Source organism: Leptodactylus fuscus, chromosome 5 (assembly GCF_031893055.1).
Source record: "Leptodactylus fuscus isolate aLepFus1 chromosome 5, aLepFus1.hap2, whole genome shotgun sequence".
Lineage (NCBI taxonomy): Eukaryota > Metazoa > Chordata > Amphibia > Anura > Leptodactylidae > Leptodactylus > Leptodactylus fuscus.
The window spans coordinates 51,031,584-51,050,777 of NC_134269.1; positions in this window are offsets into that span (position 1 = coordinate 51,031,584).

A 19,194-nucleotide genomic window follows, 5' to 3' on the forward strand; every position below is an offset into this window, starting at 1 on the left:
TCTCTTTTTTTCCCTTATTAGCAACAATAAGAATTTATCACCTTTTACTGAAGACATTTTTCTCTCTTTTGCTTCCAAGTAGTCACTTATGCTAGAAGATGTCTGAACATTGCATTGGGTGACCTCCTGGCCCCTGCAGCTCTTTGATCTGAGGATTCTACAAAGTGTATTATTAGAGATGAGCGAACAGTGTTCTATCGAACTCATGTTCGATCGGATATTAGGCTGTTCGGCATGTTCGAATCGAATCGAACACCGCGTGGTAAAGTGCGCCATTACTCGATTCCCCTCCCACCTTCCCTGGCGCCTTTTTTGCTCCAATAACAGCGCAGGGTAGGTGGGACAGGAACTACGACACCGGTGACGTTGAAAAAAGTAGGCAAAACCCATTGGCTGCCGAAAACATGTGACCTCTAATTTAAAAGAACAGCGCCGCCCAGGTTCGCGTCATTCTGAGCTTGCAATTCACCGAGGACGGAGGTTTCCGTCCAGCTAGCTAGGGCTTAGATTCTGGGTAGGCAGGGACAGGCTAGGATAGGAAGGAGAAGACAACCAACAGCTCTTGTAAGAGCTAAATTCCAGGGAGAAGCTTGTCAGTGTAACGTGGCACTGACGGGCTCAATCGCCGCAACCCAGCTTTCCCAGGATCCTGAATGGAATACACTGTCAGTGTATTCCCGTATACCCGATATATACCCCGATACCCGTTCCAACGGTGTGCCCCCCCACCTTCACCCCAGAAATACCCTGCAAGTCCCCTAGCAATAGAATTGGGGCTATATACACCCACAATTTTTACTACTGGTATACAGTGCCATTGTCTGACTGGGAATTCAAAGAATATATTGGGAATACAAATACCCTCATTTCTTGCTACTGCCATATAGTGCCAGTGTCTGACTGGGAATTCAAAGAATATATTGGGGTTACGTGCACCCACAATTTTTACTACTGGTATACAGTGCCATTGTCTGACTGGGAATTCAAAGAATATATTGGGAATACAAATACCCTCATTTCTTGCTACTGCCATATAGTGCCAGTGTCTGACTGGGAATTCAAAGAATATATTGGGGTTACGTGCACCCACAATTTTTACTACTGGTATACAGTGCCATTGTCTGACTGGGAATTCAAAGAATATATTGGGGTTATAAATACCCTCATTTCTTGCTACTGCCATATAGTGCCAGTTTCTGACTGGTAATTCAAAGAATATATTGGGGTTACGTGCACCCACAATTTTTACTACTGGTATACAGTGCCATTGTCTGACTGGGAATTCAAAGAATATATTGGGGTTATAAATACCCTCATTTCTTGCTACTGCCATATAGTGCCAGTTTCTGACTGGTAATTCAAAGAATATATTGGGGTTACGTGCACCCACAATTTTTACTACTGGTATACAGTGCCATTGTCTGACTGGGAATTCAAAGAGTATATTGGGAATACAAATACCCTCATTTCTTGCTACTGCCATATAGTGCCAGTTTCTGACTGGGAATTCAAAGAATATATTGGGGTTACGTGCACCCACAATTTTTACTACTGGTATACAGTGCCATTGTCTGACTGGGAATTCAAAGAATATATTGGGGTTATAAATACCCTCATTTCTTGCTACTGCCATATAGTGCCAGTTTCTGACTGGTAATTCAAAGAATATATTGGGGTTACGTGCACCCACAATTTTTACTACTGGTATACAGTGCCATTGTCTGACTGGGAATTCAAAGAGTATATTGGGAATACAAATACCCTCATTTCTTGCTACTGCCATATAGTGCCAGTTTCTGACTGGGAATTCAAAGAATATATTGGGGTTACGTGCACCCACAATTTTTACTACTGGTATACAGTGCCATTGTCTGACTGGGAATTCAAAGAATATATTGGGGTTATAAATACCCTCATTTCTTGCTACTGCCATATAGTGCCAGTTTCTGACTGGTAATTCAAAGAATATATTGGGGTTACGTGCACCCACAATTTTTACTACTGGTATACAGTGCCATTGTCTGACTGGGAATTCAAAGAGTATATTGGGAATACAAATACCCTCATTTCTTGCTACTGCCATATAGTGCCAGTTTCTGACTGGTAATTCAAAGAATATATTGGGGTTACGTGCACCCACAATTTTTACTACTGGTATACAGTGCCATTGTCTGACTGGGAATTCAAAGAATATATTGGGGTTATAAATACCCTCATTTCTTGCTACTGCCATATAGTGCCAGTTTCTGACTGGTAATTCAAAGAATATATTGGGGTTACGTGCACCCACAATTTTTACTACTGGTATACAGTGCCATTGTTTGACTGGGAATTCAAAGAGTATATTGGGAATACAAATACCCTCATTTCTTGCTACTGCCATATAGTGCCAGTTTCTGACTGGGAATTCAAAGAATATATTGGGGTTACGTGCACCCACAATTTTTACTACTGGTATACAGTGCCATTGTCTGACTGGGAATTCAAAGAATATATTGGGGTTATAAATACCCTCATTTCTTGCTACTGCCATATAGTGCCAGTTTCTGACTGGTAATTCAAAGAATATATTGGGGTTACGTGCACCCACAATTTTTACTACTGGTATACAGTGCCATTGTCTGACTGGGAATTCAAAGAGTATATTGGGAATACAAATACCCTCATTTCTTGCTACTGCCATATAGTGCCAGTTTCTGACTGGGAATTCAAAGAATATATTGGGGTTACGTGCACCCACAATTTTTACTACTGGTATACAGTGCCATTGTCTGACTGGGAATTCAAAGAGTATATTGGGAATACAAATACCCTCATTTCTTGCTACTGCCATATAGTGCCAGTTTCTGACTGGTAATTCAAGGAATATATTGGGGTTACGTGCACCCACAATTTTTACTACTGGTATACAGTGCCATTGTCTGACTGGGAATTCAAAGAATATATTGGGGTTATAAATACCCTCATTTCTTGCTACTGCCATATAGTGCCAGTTTCTGACTGGTAATTCAAAGAATATATTGGGGTTACGTGCACCCACAATTTTTACTACTGGTATACAGTGCCATTGTCTGACTGGGAATTCAAAGAGTATATTGGGAATACAAATACCCTCATTTCTTGCTACTGCCATATAGTGCCAGTTTCTGACTGGGAATTCAAAGAATATATTGGGGTTACGTGCACCCACAATTTTTACTACTGGTATACAGTGCCATTGTCTGACTGGGAATTCAAAGAATATATTGGGGTTATAAATACCCTCATTTCTTGCTACTGCCATATAGTGCCAGTTTCTGACTGGTAATTCAAAGAATATATTGGGGTTACGTGCACCCACAATTTTTACTACTGGTATACAGTGCCATTGTCTGACTGGGAATTCAAAGAGTATATTGGGAATACAAATACCCTCATTTCTTGCTACTGCCATATAGTGCCAGTTTCTGACTGGGAATTCAAAGAATATATTGGGGTTACGTGCACCCACAATTTTTACTACTGGTATACAGTGCCATTGTCTGACTGGGAATTCAAAGAATATATTGGGGTTATAAATACCCTCATTTCTTGCTACTGCCATATAGTGCCAGTTTCTGACTGGGAATTCAAAGAATATATTGGGGTTACGTGCACCCACAATTTTTACTACTGGTATACAGTGCCATTGTCTGACTGGGAATTCAAAGAATATATTGGGGTTATAAATACCCTCATTTCTTGCTACTGCCATATAGTGCCAGTTTCTGACTGGTAATTCAAAGAATATATTGGGGTTACGTGCACCCACAATTTTTACTACTGGTATACAGTGCCATTGTCTGACTGGGAATTCAAAGAGTATATTGGGAATACAAATACCCTCATTTCTTGCTACTGCCATATAGTGCCAGTTTCTGACTGGGAATTCAAAGAATATATTGGGGTTACGTGCACCCACAATTTTTACTACTGGTATACAGTGCCATTGTCTGACTGGGAATTCAAAGAATATATTGGGGTTATAAATACCCTCATTTCTTGCTACTGCCATATAGTGCCAGTTTCTGACTGGTAATTCAAAGAATATATTGGGGTTACGTGCACCCACAATTTTTACTACTGGTATACAGTGCCATTGTCTGACTGGGAATTCAAAGAGTATATTGGGAATACAAATACCCTCATTTCTTGCTACTGCCATATAGTGCCAGTGTCTGACTGGGAATTCAAAGAATATATTGGGGTTACGTGCACCCACAATTTTTACTACTGGTATACAGTGCCAATTTCTAACTAGGAATTCAAAATGCGCAAGGCTCCCGGAAAGGGACGTGGACGAGGCCGTGGGCGAGGTCGGGGGAATGGTTCTGGGGAGCAAGGTAGCAGTGAAGCCACAGGGCGTCCCGTGCCTACTCCTGTGGGGCAGCAAGCATTGCGCCACTCCACAGTGCCAGGGTTGCTTGCCACATTAACTAAACTGCAGGGTACAAACCTTAGTAGGCCCGAGAACCAGGAACAGGTCTTGCAATGGCTGTCAGAGAACGCTTACAGCACATTGTCCAGCAGCCAGTCAGACTCTGCCTCCTCTCCTCCTATTACCCAACAGTCTTGTCTTCCTTCCTCCCAAAATTCCGAAGCTTTACAGAACAATAACCCAAACTGTCCCTGCTCCCCAGAGCTGTTCTCCGCTCCTTTCATTGTCCCTCAACCTGCCTCTCCACGTCACGATTCCACGAACCTAACAGAGGAGCATCTGTGTCCAGATGCTCAAACACTAGAGTCTCCTCCATCTCCGTTCGATTTGGTGGTGGATGACCAGCAACCCACCCTCATCGACGATGATGTGACGCAGTTGCCGTCAGGGCATCCAGTTGACCGGCGCATTGTGCGGGAGGAGGAGATGAGACAGGAGTTGGAAGAGGAAGTGGTGGATGATGAGGACACTGACCCGACCTGGACAGGGGGGATGTCAAGCGGGGAAAGTAGTGTGGATGTTGAGGCAGGTGCAGCACCAAAAAGGGTAGCTAGAGGCAGAGGCAGAGGTCAGCAGCTTAGGCGAAGCCAGGCCACACCCGGAATCTCCCAAGATGTTCCAGTTCGTACCCAGCCCCGAAAAACTCCCACCTCGAGGGCACGTTTCTCGAAGGTGTGGAGTTTTTTCAAGGAATGCGCCGAGGACAGATATAGTGTTGTCTGCACAATTTGCCTCTCGAAATTGATTAGGGGCTCTGAGAAGAGCAACCTGTCCACCACTTCAATGCGCCGTCATTTGGAATCCAAGCACTGGAATCAGTGGCAGGCAGCAACGGCAGGACAAAGGCCGCCTGCCGTTCACGCCACTGCCACTGCCTCTGCCACTGCCTCTGCCTCTGCCACTGCCACTGCTGACTGTGCTGGCGATGCACTCCAGAGGACGAGCCAGGACACCACTTCATCTGCCTCCGCCACTTTGTTGACTTCTACCTCATCCTCCCCTGGTCCTGTCTTATCTCCTTCTCCTGCACCATCAAAGGCACCATCAGGCGTTTCTTTACAACAACCCACCATCTCTCAGACATTGGAGCGGCGGCAGAAATACACTGCTAACCACCCACACGCGCAAGCCTTGAACGCCAACATCGCTAAACTGCTGGCCCAGGAGATGTTGGCGTTCCGGCTTGTTGAAACTCCCGCCTTCCTGGACCTGATGGCAACTGCGGCACCTCGCTATGCCGTCCCTAGCCGTCACTACTTCTCCCGGTGTGCCGTCCCCGCCTTGCACCAGCACGTGTCACTCAACATCAGGCGGGCCCTTAGTTCCGCGCTTTGCACAAAGGTCCACTTGACCACCGACGCGTGGACAAGTGCATGCGGACAGGGACGCTACATTTCACTGACGGCACACTGGGTGAATGTAGTTGAGGCTGGGACTGCTTCCCAAACTGGCCCGGTGTACCTCGTCTCCCCGCCTAACATTCCTGGCAGGGACACGAGAAGAACACCCCCCTCCTCCTCCTCCTCTACCGCCTCCTCCTCCGCCACCGCCTCCTCCTCCGCCACCGCCTCCTCCTCCGCTGTTAGATTGACCCCAGCTACGAGTTGGAAACGTTGCAGCACTGGCGTTGGTAGACGTCAGCAGGCTGTGCTGAAGCTGATCAGCTTGGGGGACAGACAGCACACTGCCTCCGAGGTGAGGGATGCCCTCCTCGATGAGACGGCAATATGGTTTGAGCCGCTGCACCTGGGCCCAGGCATGGTCGTTTGTGATAACGGCCGGAACCTGGTAGCAGCTCTGGAGCTTGCCGGACTCCAACATGTTCCATGCCTGGCCCACGTCTTCAACCTAGTGGTGCAACGTTTCCTAAAGAGCTACCCCAATGTTCCAGAGCTACTGGTGAAAGTGCGGCGCATGTGCGCCCACTTTCGCAAGTCGACAGTAGCCGCTGCTAGCTTAAAATCTCTCCAGCAACGCCTGCATGTGCCACAACACCGGCTTTTGTGCGACGTCCCCACACGCTGGAACTCAACGTTTCAGATGTTGAATAGAGTGGTTGAGCAGCAGAGACCTTTGATGGAATACCAGCTACAAAACCCTAGGGTGCCACAAAGTCAGCTGCCTCAGTTTCACATCCATGAGTGGCCATGGATGAGAGACCTTTGTGACATCCTACGGGTCTTTGAGGAGTCCACAAGGAGGGTGAGCTCTGAGGATGCGATGGTGAGCCTTACAATCCCGCTCTTGTGTGTTCTGAGAGAATCCCTGATTGACATCAGGGATAACTCAGATCACACAGAGGAGTTAGGGATAGCATCCGATCCGTCACAGCTGGAGAGTAGGTCCACACATCTGTCCGCTTCACTGCGTTTAATGGAGGAGGAGGAGGAGGAGGAGGAGGAAGAAGAGTTGTCCGATGATGTGATGGTGATACAGGAGGCTTCCGGGCAACTTCGAATCGTCCCATTGTTGCAGCGCGGATGGGTAGACATGGAGGATGAGGAGGAAATGGAGATTGAACTTTCCGGTGGGGCCAGAGGAGTCATGCCAACTAACACTGTGGCAGACATGGCTGAGTTCATGTTGGGGTGCTTTACAACCGACAAGCGTATTGTCAAAATCATGGAGGACAACCAGTACTGGATCTTTGCTATCCTTGACCCCCGGTATAAAAACAACATCTCGTCTTTTATTCCGGTAGAGGGGAGGGCCAATCGCATCAATGCTTGCCACAGGCAATTGGTGCAGAATATGATGGAGATGTTTCCAGCATGTGACAGTGGCGGCAGGGAGGGCAGTTCCTCCAGTAGGCAACCAAGTTCTCACCGGTCCACACAAACGAGGGGCACACTGTCTAAGGTCTGGGACACCTTGATGGCACCCCCTCGCCAAAGTGCCGCCACGGAGGGTCCTAGTGTCACCAGGCGTGAGAAGTATAGGCGCATGTTGCGGGAATACCTTTCCGACCACAGCCCTGTCCTCTCCGACCCCTCTGCGCCCTACACGTATTGGGTGTCGAAGTTGGACCTGTGGCTTGAACTTGCCCTATATGCCTTGGAGGTGCTGTCCTGTCCTGCCGCCAGCGTCCTATCTGAGAGGGTGTTCAGTGCAGCCGGTGGCATCATCACTGACAAGCGCACCCGTCTGTCAGCTGAGAGTGCCGACCGGCTCACTTTGATAAAAATGAACCACCACTGGATAGAGCCTTCATTTTTGTGCCCACCTGTGTAAAGCACCCCAACATGAAACTCCATGTCTGTACTCAACCTCTCCAATTCCTCCGCATCCTCATACTCATCCACCATAAGCGTTGCACAATTCTGCTAATACTAGGCTCCCTCCAACATGATTTCCCCCAACTCTGCTGGTTAGAGGCTCCCTCCACCCTGATTTCCACCAACTCTGCTGGTTAGAGGCTCCCTCCACCCTGCTTTCCCACAACTCTGCTGGTTAGAGGCTCCTTCCACCATGAATTTGCCCAAACTGGGCTGTTTAGAGGCTCCCTCCACCATGAATTGGTCCAAACTGGGCTGGTTAGAGGCTCCCTCCACCATTAATTGGTCCAAACTGGGCTGGTTAGAGGCTCCCTCCACCATGAATTTGCCCAAACTGGGCTGTTTAGAGGCTCCCTCCACCATGAATTTGCCCAAACTGGGCTGTTTAGAGGCTCCCTCCACCATGAATTGGTCCAAACTGGGTTTTTTAGAGGCTCCCTCCACCATGAATTGGTCCAAACTGGGCTGGTTAGAGGCTCCCTCCACCATGAATTGGTCCAAACTGGGGTGGTTAGAGGCTCCCTCCACCATTAATTGGTCCAAACTGGGCTGGTTAGAGGCTCCCTCCACCATTAATTGGTCCAAACTGGGCTGGTTAGAGGCTCCCTCCACCATGAATTTGCCCAAACTGGGCTGTTTAGAGGCTCCCTCCACCATGAATTGGTCCAAACTGGGTTTTTTAGAGGCTCCCTCCACCATGAATTGGTCCAAACTGGGCTGGTTAGAGGCTCCCTCCACCATGAATTGGTCCAAACTGGGGTGGTTAGAGGCTCCCTCCACCATGAATTGGTCCAAACTGGGTTTTTTAGAGGCTCCCTCCACCATGAATTTGCCCAAACTGGGCTGTTTAGAGGCTCCCTCCACCATGAATTGGTCCAAACTGGGCTGGTTAGAGGCTCCCTCCACCATGAATTTCCCAAAACTTGGCTGTTTAGAGGCTCCCTCCACCATTAATTGGTCCAAACTGGGCTGGTTAGAGGCTCCCTCCACCATGAATTGGTCCAAACTGGGGTTTTTAGAGGCTCCCTCCACCATGAATTGGTCCAAACTTGACTGTTTAGAGGCTCCCTCCACCATGAATTGGTCCAAACTGGGGTGGTTAGAGGCTCCCTCCACCATTAATTGGTCCAAACTGGGCTGGTTAGAGGCTCCCTCCACCATTAATTGGTCCAAACTGGGCTGGTTAGAGGCTCCCTCCACCATGAATTTGCCCAAACTGGGCTGTTTAAAGGCTCCCTCCACCATGAATTTGCCCAAACTGGGCTGATTAGAGGCTCCCTCCACCATGAATTGGTCCAAACGGGTTTTTAGAGGCTCCCTTCACCATGAATTGGTCCAAACTTGGCTGTTTAGAGGCTCCCTCCACCATGAATTGGTCCAAACTGGGTTTTTTAGAGGCTCCCTCCACCATGAATTTGCCCAAACTGGGCTGTTTAGAGGCTCCCTCCACCATGAATTTGCCCAAACTGGGCTGGTTAGAGGCTCCCTCCACCATGAATTGGTCCAAACTGGGGTTTTTAGAGGCTCCCTCCACCATGAATTGGTCCAAACTTGGCTGTTTAGAGGCTCCCTCCACCATGAATTGGTCCAAACTGGGGTGGTTAGAGGCTCCCTCCACCATTAATTGGTCCAAACTGGGCTGGTTAGAGGCTCCCTCCACCATGAATTGGTCCAAACTGGGTTTTTTAGAGGCTCCCTCCACCATGAATTTGCCCAAACTGGGCTGTTTAGAGGCTCCCTCCACCATGAATTGGTCCAAACTGGGCTGGTTAGAGGCTCCCTCCACCATGAATTTCCCAAAACTTGGCTGTTTAGAGGCTCCCTCCACCATTAATTGGTCCAAACTGGGCTGGTTAGAGGCTCCCTCCACCATGAATTGGTCCAAACTGGGGTTTTTAGAGGCTCCCTCCACCATGAATTGGTCCAAACTTGGCTGTTTAGAGGCTCCCTCCACCATGAATTGGTCCAAACTGGGGTGGTTAGAGGCTCCCTCCACCATTAATTGGTCCAAACTGGGCTGGTTAGAGGCTCCCTCCACCATTAATTGGTCCAAACTGGGCTGGTTAGAGGCTCCCTCCACCATGAATTTGCCCAAACTGGGCTGTTTAGAGGCTCCCTCCACCATGAATTTGCCCAAACTGGGCTGGTTAGAGGCTCCCTCCACCATGAATTGGTCCAAACGGGTTTTTAGAGGCTCCCTTCACCATGAATTGGTCCAAACTTGGCTGTTTAGAGGCTCCCTCCACCATGAATTGGTCCAAACTGGGGTGGTTAGAGGCTCCCTCCACCATTAATTGGTCCAAACTGGGCTGGTTAGAGGCTCCCTCCACCATTAATTGGTCCAAACTGGGCTGGTTAGAGGCTCCCTCCACCATGAATTGGTCCAAACTGGGGTTTTTAGAGGCTCCCTCCACCATGAATTGGTCCAAACTTGGCTGTTTAGAGGCTCCCTCCACCATTAATTGGTCCAAACTGGGCTGGTTAGAGGCTCCCTCCACCATGAATTGGTCCAAACTGGGTTTTTTAGAGGCTCCCTCCACCATGAATTTGCCCAAACTGGGCTGTTTAGAGGCTCCCTCCACCATGAATTGGTCCAAACTGGGTTTTTTAGAGGCTCCCTCCACCATGAATTGGTCCAAACTGGGCTGGTTAGAGGCTCCCTCCACCATGAATTGGTCCAAACTGGGGTGGTTAGAGGCTCCCTCCACCATTAATTGGTCCAAACTGGGCTGGTTAGAGGCTCCCTCCACCATTAATTGGTCCAAACTGGGCTGGTTAGAGGCTCCCTCCACCATTAATTGGTCCAAACTGGGCTGGTTAGAGGCTCCCTCCACCATGAATTTGCCCAAACTGGGCTGTTTAGAGGCTCCCTCCACCATGAATTTGCCCAAACTGGGCTGGTTAGAGGCTCCCTCCACCATGAATTGGTCCAAACTGGGGTTTTTAGAGGCTCCCTCCACCATGAATTGGTCCAAACTTGGCTGTTTAGAGGCTCCCTCCACCATTAATTGGTCCAAACTGGGCTGGTTAGAGGCTCCCTCCACCATGAATTGGTCCAAACTGGGTTTTTTAGAGGCTCCCTCCACCATGAATTTGCCCAAACTGGGCTGTTTAGAGGCTCCCTCCACCATGAATTGGTCCAAACTGGGGTGGTTAGAGGCTCCCTCCACCATTAATTGGTCCAAACTGGGCTGGTTAGAGGCTCCCTCCACCATGAATTTGCCCAAACTGGGCTGGTTAGAGGCTCCCTCCACCATGAATTGGTCCAAACTGGGTTTTTTAGAGGCTCCCTCCACCATGAATTTGCCCAAACTGGGCTGGTTAGAGGCTCCCTCCACCATGAATTGGTCCAAACTGGGGTTTTTAGAGGCTCCCTCCACCATGAATTTGCCCAAACTCTGCTGGTTAGAGGCTCAATCCACCCTGATTTTCAAAACAAATGTGGTGCCAACCTCAACTTACTACAAGGGCCAAATTCACTGCTGGTGACAAGCTCTCCTCACTGCAAGTGCCAAATACACATGTTTCAAGGTGTTTTCCTACTGTCAGAGAGGTGGTATTGAGTGTGTAAAGTGTGTAGTTGTTAGGCTGTGATGTTGGGGTAATAGAGGGTCTTTGGTGTGTTAGATGCCCCCAGACATGCTTCCCCTGCTGTCCCAGTGTCATTCCAGAGGTGTTGGCATCATTTCCTGGGGTGTCATAGTGGACTTGGTGACCCTCCAGACACGGATTTGGGTTTCCCCCTTAACGAGTATCTGTTCCCCATAGACTATAATGGGGTTCGAAACCCGTTCGAACACACGAACATTGAGCGGCTGTTCGAATCGAATTTCGAACCTCGAACATTTTAGTGTTCGCTCATCTCTATGTATTATAGGCGCCATCTAGTGGCCAAATAATTATTTTGCTTTAATTGTAATATGAAAGCCTTGTAATGAAACTGAATGATACTTTCTACTACTAAGAATCCCACTATATAAAGCACAGATTTGTTCTTATTTGATGCGTGCACATATAGTAAGCCAAAGTCATATATAATATTTTCTATAAACGTATTCATGTAAGTTCTGTGTGAACCTGGAAACATCACATAGGTTTTACACCTTGTCTGAGCCTTACATGTTATTTTCAGAACAATGTGGCTGTAAAAGGCGTTCTCCATATAGGATGATCTGATCATCTCCAATTTTTTGATGGGTTTCTTGACAATGAGTCATTCACAAATTGTCCCTAGTATTCAGATGTTATAGGTGGAGAAACCTGGTAGTAAGTGTTCAGTTTCTCTGCAGCACCTCCACAGGAGAAATTGGGTATTACACTCTACCCATTTAATGCAATATGCTGGTAGGGTAATACAGGGTAGGTCCTCCAGAGCAAGAGATTCTCTTTATAACGGCTCTCCATTCTGGCCATGAGAATCCTGAACAGAGGAAACCACCACCACCTCCATTAATTCTCTAAAATTCACTAAGGCTGAATTCACACCAGTGATCACTTTCCATTCAGGGATTTTGAAAGCTAAGTGTAATTTAAAAAGGAATAAGAAATATATGACGTACTTACACGTCTCTCTTCTGCTAAATCCACTCCTGTCTTTGACTCAAAAAGTCAAAGCAAAATCTGTATCACAGAAACACAGCTTTTATGCAATGTGTGGCCTCGGCCTTAAGGGGCTTTCTACTGTAGGAGTTGCATATGGATGACCTATTCTTAGTGACTGAAGGCTCAAACACCTGGGACCAGTACAGATCAGCTGCTTGTAGGTACAGCAGTATTTGAGTGAACCTTCCAGCTTTGTCAGTGTCTACCAACCACAGCGCCATACATTGTGTGGTGGCTATGCTTGGTATTGCAGTTGATCTCCATTCACTTAAATAGGACTGATCTGCAAACAGGCCAAGTGACCAATGAAAGTGACTTCACCAGACTGTGAAGCAGAAGTGGGACTTTAAGATGCTGATTTGTGTTTTTTCCTGGATGTTGGAACCCTACTGATTAGATATTGATGATCTAGGCTAAGAATAGGTCAACAATATGTAAGGCTTAGTTCACATGTAAATTACGTGTGGCTTATTTTGGTACTGGAAATAAACGCTTCCTAATTAGGAAGCTTTTTTTTGGACCTTGCCCCGCTTTTTGTAGCTTTTTTTGGAGCGTTTTTTTGTAAAAACCGCTTCAAAAAAACACCAGGATGTTTTCCCCTCCCGCAAAGTGAATGGTCTGAAAAAAACGCGCGGGAAAAAAACGTGTGTTTTTCGCCTCCCATTCACTTCTATTACTTTCTTCGGGTGGAAAACCCCTGAAGAAAGGTCATGTCGCTTCTTTTTTTCTGCTAGCAGAAAAAAAAGCTAGCAGTCTACATAGACCACTATTTGTAAAACGGAATCCGCTGTCAAAATCAGCCTCTTTGCACCCGTGTGAACTAGCCCTAACCCTCAGAAAACCTCTTTTAACTTGTGCACTATATAAAATAAAGGAATGTCATTTTGTGGGGTCATAAATCCTTCCTCTAGGATATAGGACCACACACTGCTGATATGAAACCTCTGCTGTATTAGCACTGGCCAGGCGCCTTTCCCAGCAGCCTCTGCACTACATTCTATGGGCTTCAGCTGATTCATCCAGCCTGGATAGTTCTGTTTTGTTTGGGGTATTGCTGCCACTAGAGCTGAGGGTCCAGACGCTTCGATGGGATTTTGCTAGTTAGAGCAGAAGTGCTACTCTTTGCTTTTGGTGCAATTTATTGGATGTGACTTATGGAACGGACTGCATGAAGATATCCCTGAAGACTGGAGGTAAGTGAATGCTCATCATATACAAGGACACTAACTACTTCACTCACTAGATGATTGTGATAGAATAAACAGGCAGTATAGGTGTCCGTACACATTGTGAGTAATTCAGCCATACACTCTTCTGTATGGAGATCACACTAAGGTTAGGGTACATTACTTGCTTTGCTGTGCAGATATGATACTTGTACTCCATACGTCTGAGGCTGAAAGTTATTGGAGTCTAGCAGCAGATCCACAAGTTATTGTGATATATAATACATAGAAAGATAAATAAGTAGATGAAAGAGAATCATATGGATAGAAAATGAATAGCTATGATGATGAAAGTGATATTATAACATGGCCATATTTATATAGCTAAATTACATAGCTCCACTAGCATAGGCGCCAGTATCATATCTATTATAAAGGTAAGCCATGCTACTGCCTTGAGGCCCAGATGGTGGGGACCCCAGTGATTCGCCAAGCACAGTTTCGAGGAGCTTTTCCAAGCAGATTCCAACACGTTTTCTTTGTTGAATTAATGTGAAATAAATGCAGTGTGAGCATATCTTTAGGATCTGCAGGGCGGAGTGCACTGGGTAAGACCAAGAAATCGCTGATCTAGGCTGGGGCCCAAATTGCGGAAATGCAGCTTTTTCTGTTGCAGATTTTGTTGCGGTTTTTTGAGCCAAAGCCAGGACTAGACTGAACAGAAGTTAGAAGTTTAAGAGCTTTCTATATATTTCCAATTCCATTTGTAGCCATTCTTGGCTTTGGCTCTAAAAACCGCAACAAAATCTGCAACAAAAAAAAAGCTGCATTTCCGCACCGTGGGGCCTCAGTCTTAAACGGTGTTTCAATTTTCCTATAGACCCTCCTTCTATATCCCTCTAATAGAAGTAATGTTTCCTATACTGTACAAAATGAACTTATTAGATAACAAGACAATAGACAATATATACACTGGGTCTCACAGATCTGCCTCATCAGTCCCAGCATACAATTGGGATAGGGCAAAGGCAACACTAAGTCCAGCCCAGTGTTAAAAAAAAATAACACGAGAAGATCTCAGGCGGTTACCTGTGTTGCTACCATGTATCCATCACGCTGTACAATATAATGTAATAATACAGTGAGTACCGCACAGTTCTAGAACTTCTGCAAAATGAATGTTTTTTAGCTTGGGTCTTCCCTAGCAAAGGATGAAGAGATGAGCAAGTACTATTCGAAATGGACGTTTTAAATAGCATGCACCCATAGGAATGAATGTAAGCGGCCGGCACGCAGACTTTGCTGGCGGCCGGCTGCTTAACCCCCTGCGTGCCGGCTACGTCCATTCATTCCTATGGGTGCGTGCTATTCGAAACTGGAGTTTCGAATAGTACTCGCTCATCTCTATTGAAGACCTATAAAAAGTGCACCTGAAGATTGACTGCAGAGTCTCATTCTAAAGGCATTTCAGGTCCATAAAAATACAATAAAGGACTCAAGTTGACTAAGTAGTCCAGTCTGCAGGGACATGTTATAGAGCAGGAGGAGCTGAGCAGATTGATATATAGTCTTGTGGGAAAAGATTTAGTATAATTTATTGCTCTCTATCTGTGCTTACTAGGTGTAAAGTGGACGGCCTTAGTTAGTGATTGACAGCGATCCCCAGTGGTAAACTTAGCCTCCCTGCTGCCTGAGGCGGACAATCGAAAGACGCCCCCCACCCCCCTCCCGGATTGAGGGATTGATTCATCTTTTGATCATCCGCCTCAGACAGCGGGAAGGGAGGAGGAACATTACAATAAATACAATGTAGTAATACTCACAGGAGACGTCTCACCTCATTTCCCGTCTCTTCCCTTTGGACCACCATGACCACATCTCACAGCAGCCCCTGCAGCCTATATTATGCCCCACAGTGGCACAATAAGATAAGATATTCCTTTAATAGTCCCACAATGGGGAGATTTCAGTGATACAGTTTCATAGATGGTACAGTCGTATATAACAAGAGAGAAAAACACATACAAGCGCATGGCAGATAGAGAAATACTAGGAGTAATAGCAACTAAAAGGAAAGAAACACAGACACACTGCAGGATCATTTAGTTCTCTGTGCGAAGTGATGTTAATAATACAGCCGAATGTGGTTGGAGGACATGAGGAGGGGGGGTCACAGCATGTAGATATAACAGGCAGAAACGTTTTTTTTGCAGAGGTGGGAGACATAGTCAGCTATCATGATAACATGTGGTAGTTCTTTGGTACGTAGTGAGATCTCCTGCTCACAGCTTATAGTTCGGTATCTTGCATCAGCACTATTGTCCATTAACCACAGAAAATGCCCCAAATGTCCTTCATCACCAGCCCTCCTCCTCCTTTCTTCTTACCACTGTGTTCTACTGCCCAAAGAAGTCTGAAGCCATCCAGGTAGACAGGGTGCTGCTCTCTTGCCAAGCTTCCATAAACACATGGGTAAGTGGGTGATGGTAGGTTCCCAGGCTGTAACAGAGTCCCACGTGTCCACAGTAAAAGAAAAAAATACCAGTCAGCTGTAGCATCCTCACACATCAGTAAGAGACGCCAAAAATCATCTCCTTGAAAGAAGTCCACACTTCCATGTAGGTTTCTCCTCTATGCCGCATGGTGTCCTTAGCTCCTGGGGGGATGGTAACAGGCACATGTGCAAACAGGAAAACTCCAGCTGAGTCAGGTCTTGAGTCTTGTCCAAGCTTAACAATAGAAACAAAAGGAAAAAAAAATACTCCACAGGGTCTTCCATTCGATTTATAGCTGCTAATTCATAGTGCTAGTTTGCTTGATTAGAGGATTCTTGAAGATACAGACAAAAAGAGTGAAAAAGGAAGATAAAGGTTGCTCTCAGCTTGGAGCTCTGTATCGAGGCAGCCACTCAGTGCGGCACCATCTTTACGGGCAACTGTGGGGCATAATAGAGGCTGCAGGGAGGACGCTGTGGGGCATAATAGAGGTTACAGGGGCCACAGTGGCCCCTTCATGCTCTATTATGCCCCACAGTTGCACACCCATGAACTATTATTTTACTCAGGGGTCTTTTTCCTAGCTAACCCTGCCAGTACATTTATTCCTGTCTCACAGTCACATAGTTCACAGTCTCGTATGAACCGAATCTGAAAGCCACCATTCGTATAAATTGGAGATCACCCGATTTAGCCAGCCAATTACTTTTTCCAATTTTTTTTTGATGCCTATGTTGTCGTAGTTCCTGTCCCACCTCCCCTGCACAGTTATTGGTGCAAAAAAAGCACCAGAGAAGGTGGGAGGGGATACAAATTTTTAGTGTGTTTGCCGTGTGGTATTCGATTGGAATCAAATATCTCAAGCAGCCTGATATTCGATTCAATAGAGTGGCGTAACTACCGGGGTAGCGGCTGCCACAGGGCTTGGGACATCAGGGGCCCGGCGACAGCCGCTACCCCTGCGGGGTTCTTTTTCTTAACAGGCCGTTACCGGCTGGAGTTACTCCAGCTGGTAGCGGCATAGCTCCCTGCATGTCCCGCATTTATACATCTGTCCCTATATGTTATACTTTTTTCTGTCGCAGCTCCCTGCATGTCCTGCTATGTCCGTGTGGTGTTTTACTTACGGTATTAAAAAACTTTCCCCCGCTCTTATATAACAGATTCAATGTTGTAACTGCGATAAGCTTGTACTGCTGAAGGACCTGTGTATGACGTCAGCAGTCAAGTGACTAGGTGGGCGTGTCTTTATAGCCCGTTCAGTCCTGGAAGAGATGGAGAGATGTGCTGCTAGCTACTGAAGGGGAGGGGGATGTGAGATGCAGGATGGAGAGTGTGTGTCTATGTGTGAGTGTGTATGTATGTGTGGTGTGGAGCAATTGAGGAGCAACCGTAACCTAGGGGCAGAGATGGAAGGGGAACATTATACTGGGGGCAGAGATAGAGGGGAGGATATGAAAATGGGGGTAGAGATGAGGGGGTGTATGAAAATAGGGGCAGATGGAGGGAGGACATGAAACTGGGGGTGGAGGGAGGACGTTTCATGTGACGTCCGTACGTCATTGAAGATGGACGACACCACCAAAGACTGCAGCGGAGACAGGTAAGTAACATTTTTTTTTTTTTATGTTTGTATCCCCCTGGGTCTCCGATTATTATACCCTGGGGTCTGAAAAGACCCCAGAGTATAATAATTGTTTATGGGTGTTCATTATGGGGCATAATACTGTGTGCAGGTGCCACTATGGGGATAATACTGTGTACTGGGGCCACTATGGGGCATAATAGAGCGCGCAGGAATGCAGTGGGGGGGAGAGGGTCAGTCGGTCAAGGTCTTCGGTGTCGGTCAGGAAGGGGGGGCTCCATGTCAAAAGTTCGCCATTCCTAGTTACGCCACTGATTGAATACCAATTTGATCAAACGCCGTTCGCTCATCTCTATTTAAGAGATTAGTTTTTGGTAATTCTAACTAAAAAGATGAATTATTCCATTTCCATTAAACCTGTGGGGGATTAAAAATTCTGACATCTGTATTTTAGGCTGCATATATTATCAGCAGGAGCTCAGGTGGAAAGCGTATTATAGTCTTGGTAATCTCATGGACGGCAATAAGGTAAGCACGTTCCTATATCTATTTTACCACTTCAGGATCAGGACAATTTTCCTAGTTCAGGATCAGGCCCATTTTTGTTTTGTACATGTGGATTTGAGGGCTATAACATTATTTTTGTTCAGGTTATTAAAATACTTTTTACGTCATTTTGTGGCACATAGAGATTTATTTTTATGTTATTTTTATATTTGCATGTTTGTTCTTTTGTTTTGTCTTTTCAACTGTAATTTTTGTTAAAGATATTTTCAATATAAAATCCAAAAACTGAGACGTAGAAACGGGAGCGGAGGGGCAGATACCCACGACCCCAAACAAAGCGAAACGCATTCACATAATCAAAGGCCAAGGGCCGACTAAAGGTCATAATAGACTTTTGGAGGATGCTTTAAAGGGATTCTACCATTAAAAAACTTTTTTTTCTAGGTACATAACACGTCGGAATAGCCTTTAGAAAGGCTATTCGTCTCCTACCTTTGGAAGTGATCTCCGCCGCGCCGTTCGTTCGAAATACCGGTTTGTACCGGTATGCTAATTAGTTCCCTCGCAGCGATGGGGGCGGGCCCCAGCGCAGGTGATGCGATGGGGGCGTCCCCATTGCTGCTCGAAAACTGACTCCAGCGCCGCCTCTGTCTTCTTCTGAATCTGCCCCCTCCTTCTTCGGCTTGACGTCGGACGCCTGCGCAGTACGCTTTGTTCGGCGAAGTTCGCCGAACGTACTGCGTATGCCCGTGGCCATAGTGCAGACACCGCAATTTCACGCATGCGCAGTACGTTTGGCGAACTTCGCCAAACAAAGCGTACTGCGCAGGCGTCCAACGTCAAGCCGAAGAAGGAAGGGGGGGAAGCAGAAGAAGACAGAGGCGGCGCTGGAGTTGGTTTTCGAGCAGCAATGGGGACGCCCCCATCGCTGCGAGAGAACTAATTAGCATACCGGTACAAACCGGTATTTCGAACGAATGGCGCGGCGGAGATCACTTCCAAAGGTAGGAGACGAATAGCCTTTCTAAAGTCTATTCCGACGTGTTACCTAGAAAAAAAAGTTTTTTAATGGTAGAATCCCTTTAACATTACTTTTTTGGGCGGGCTG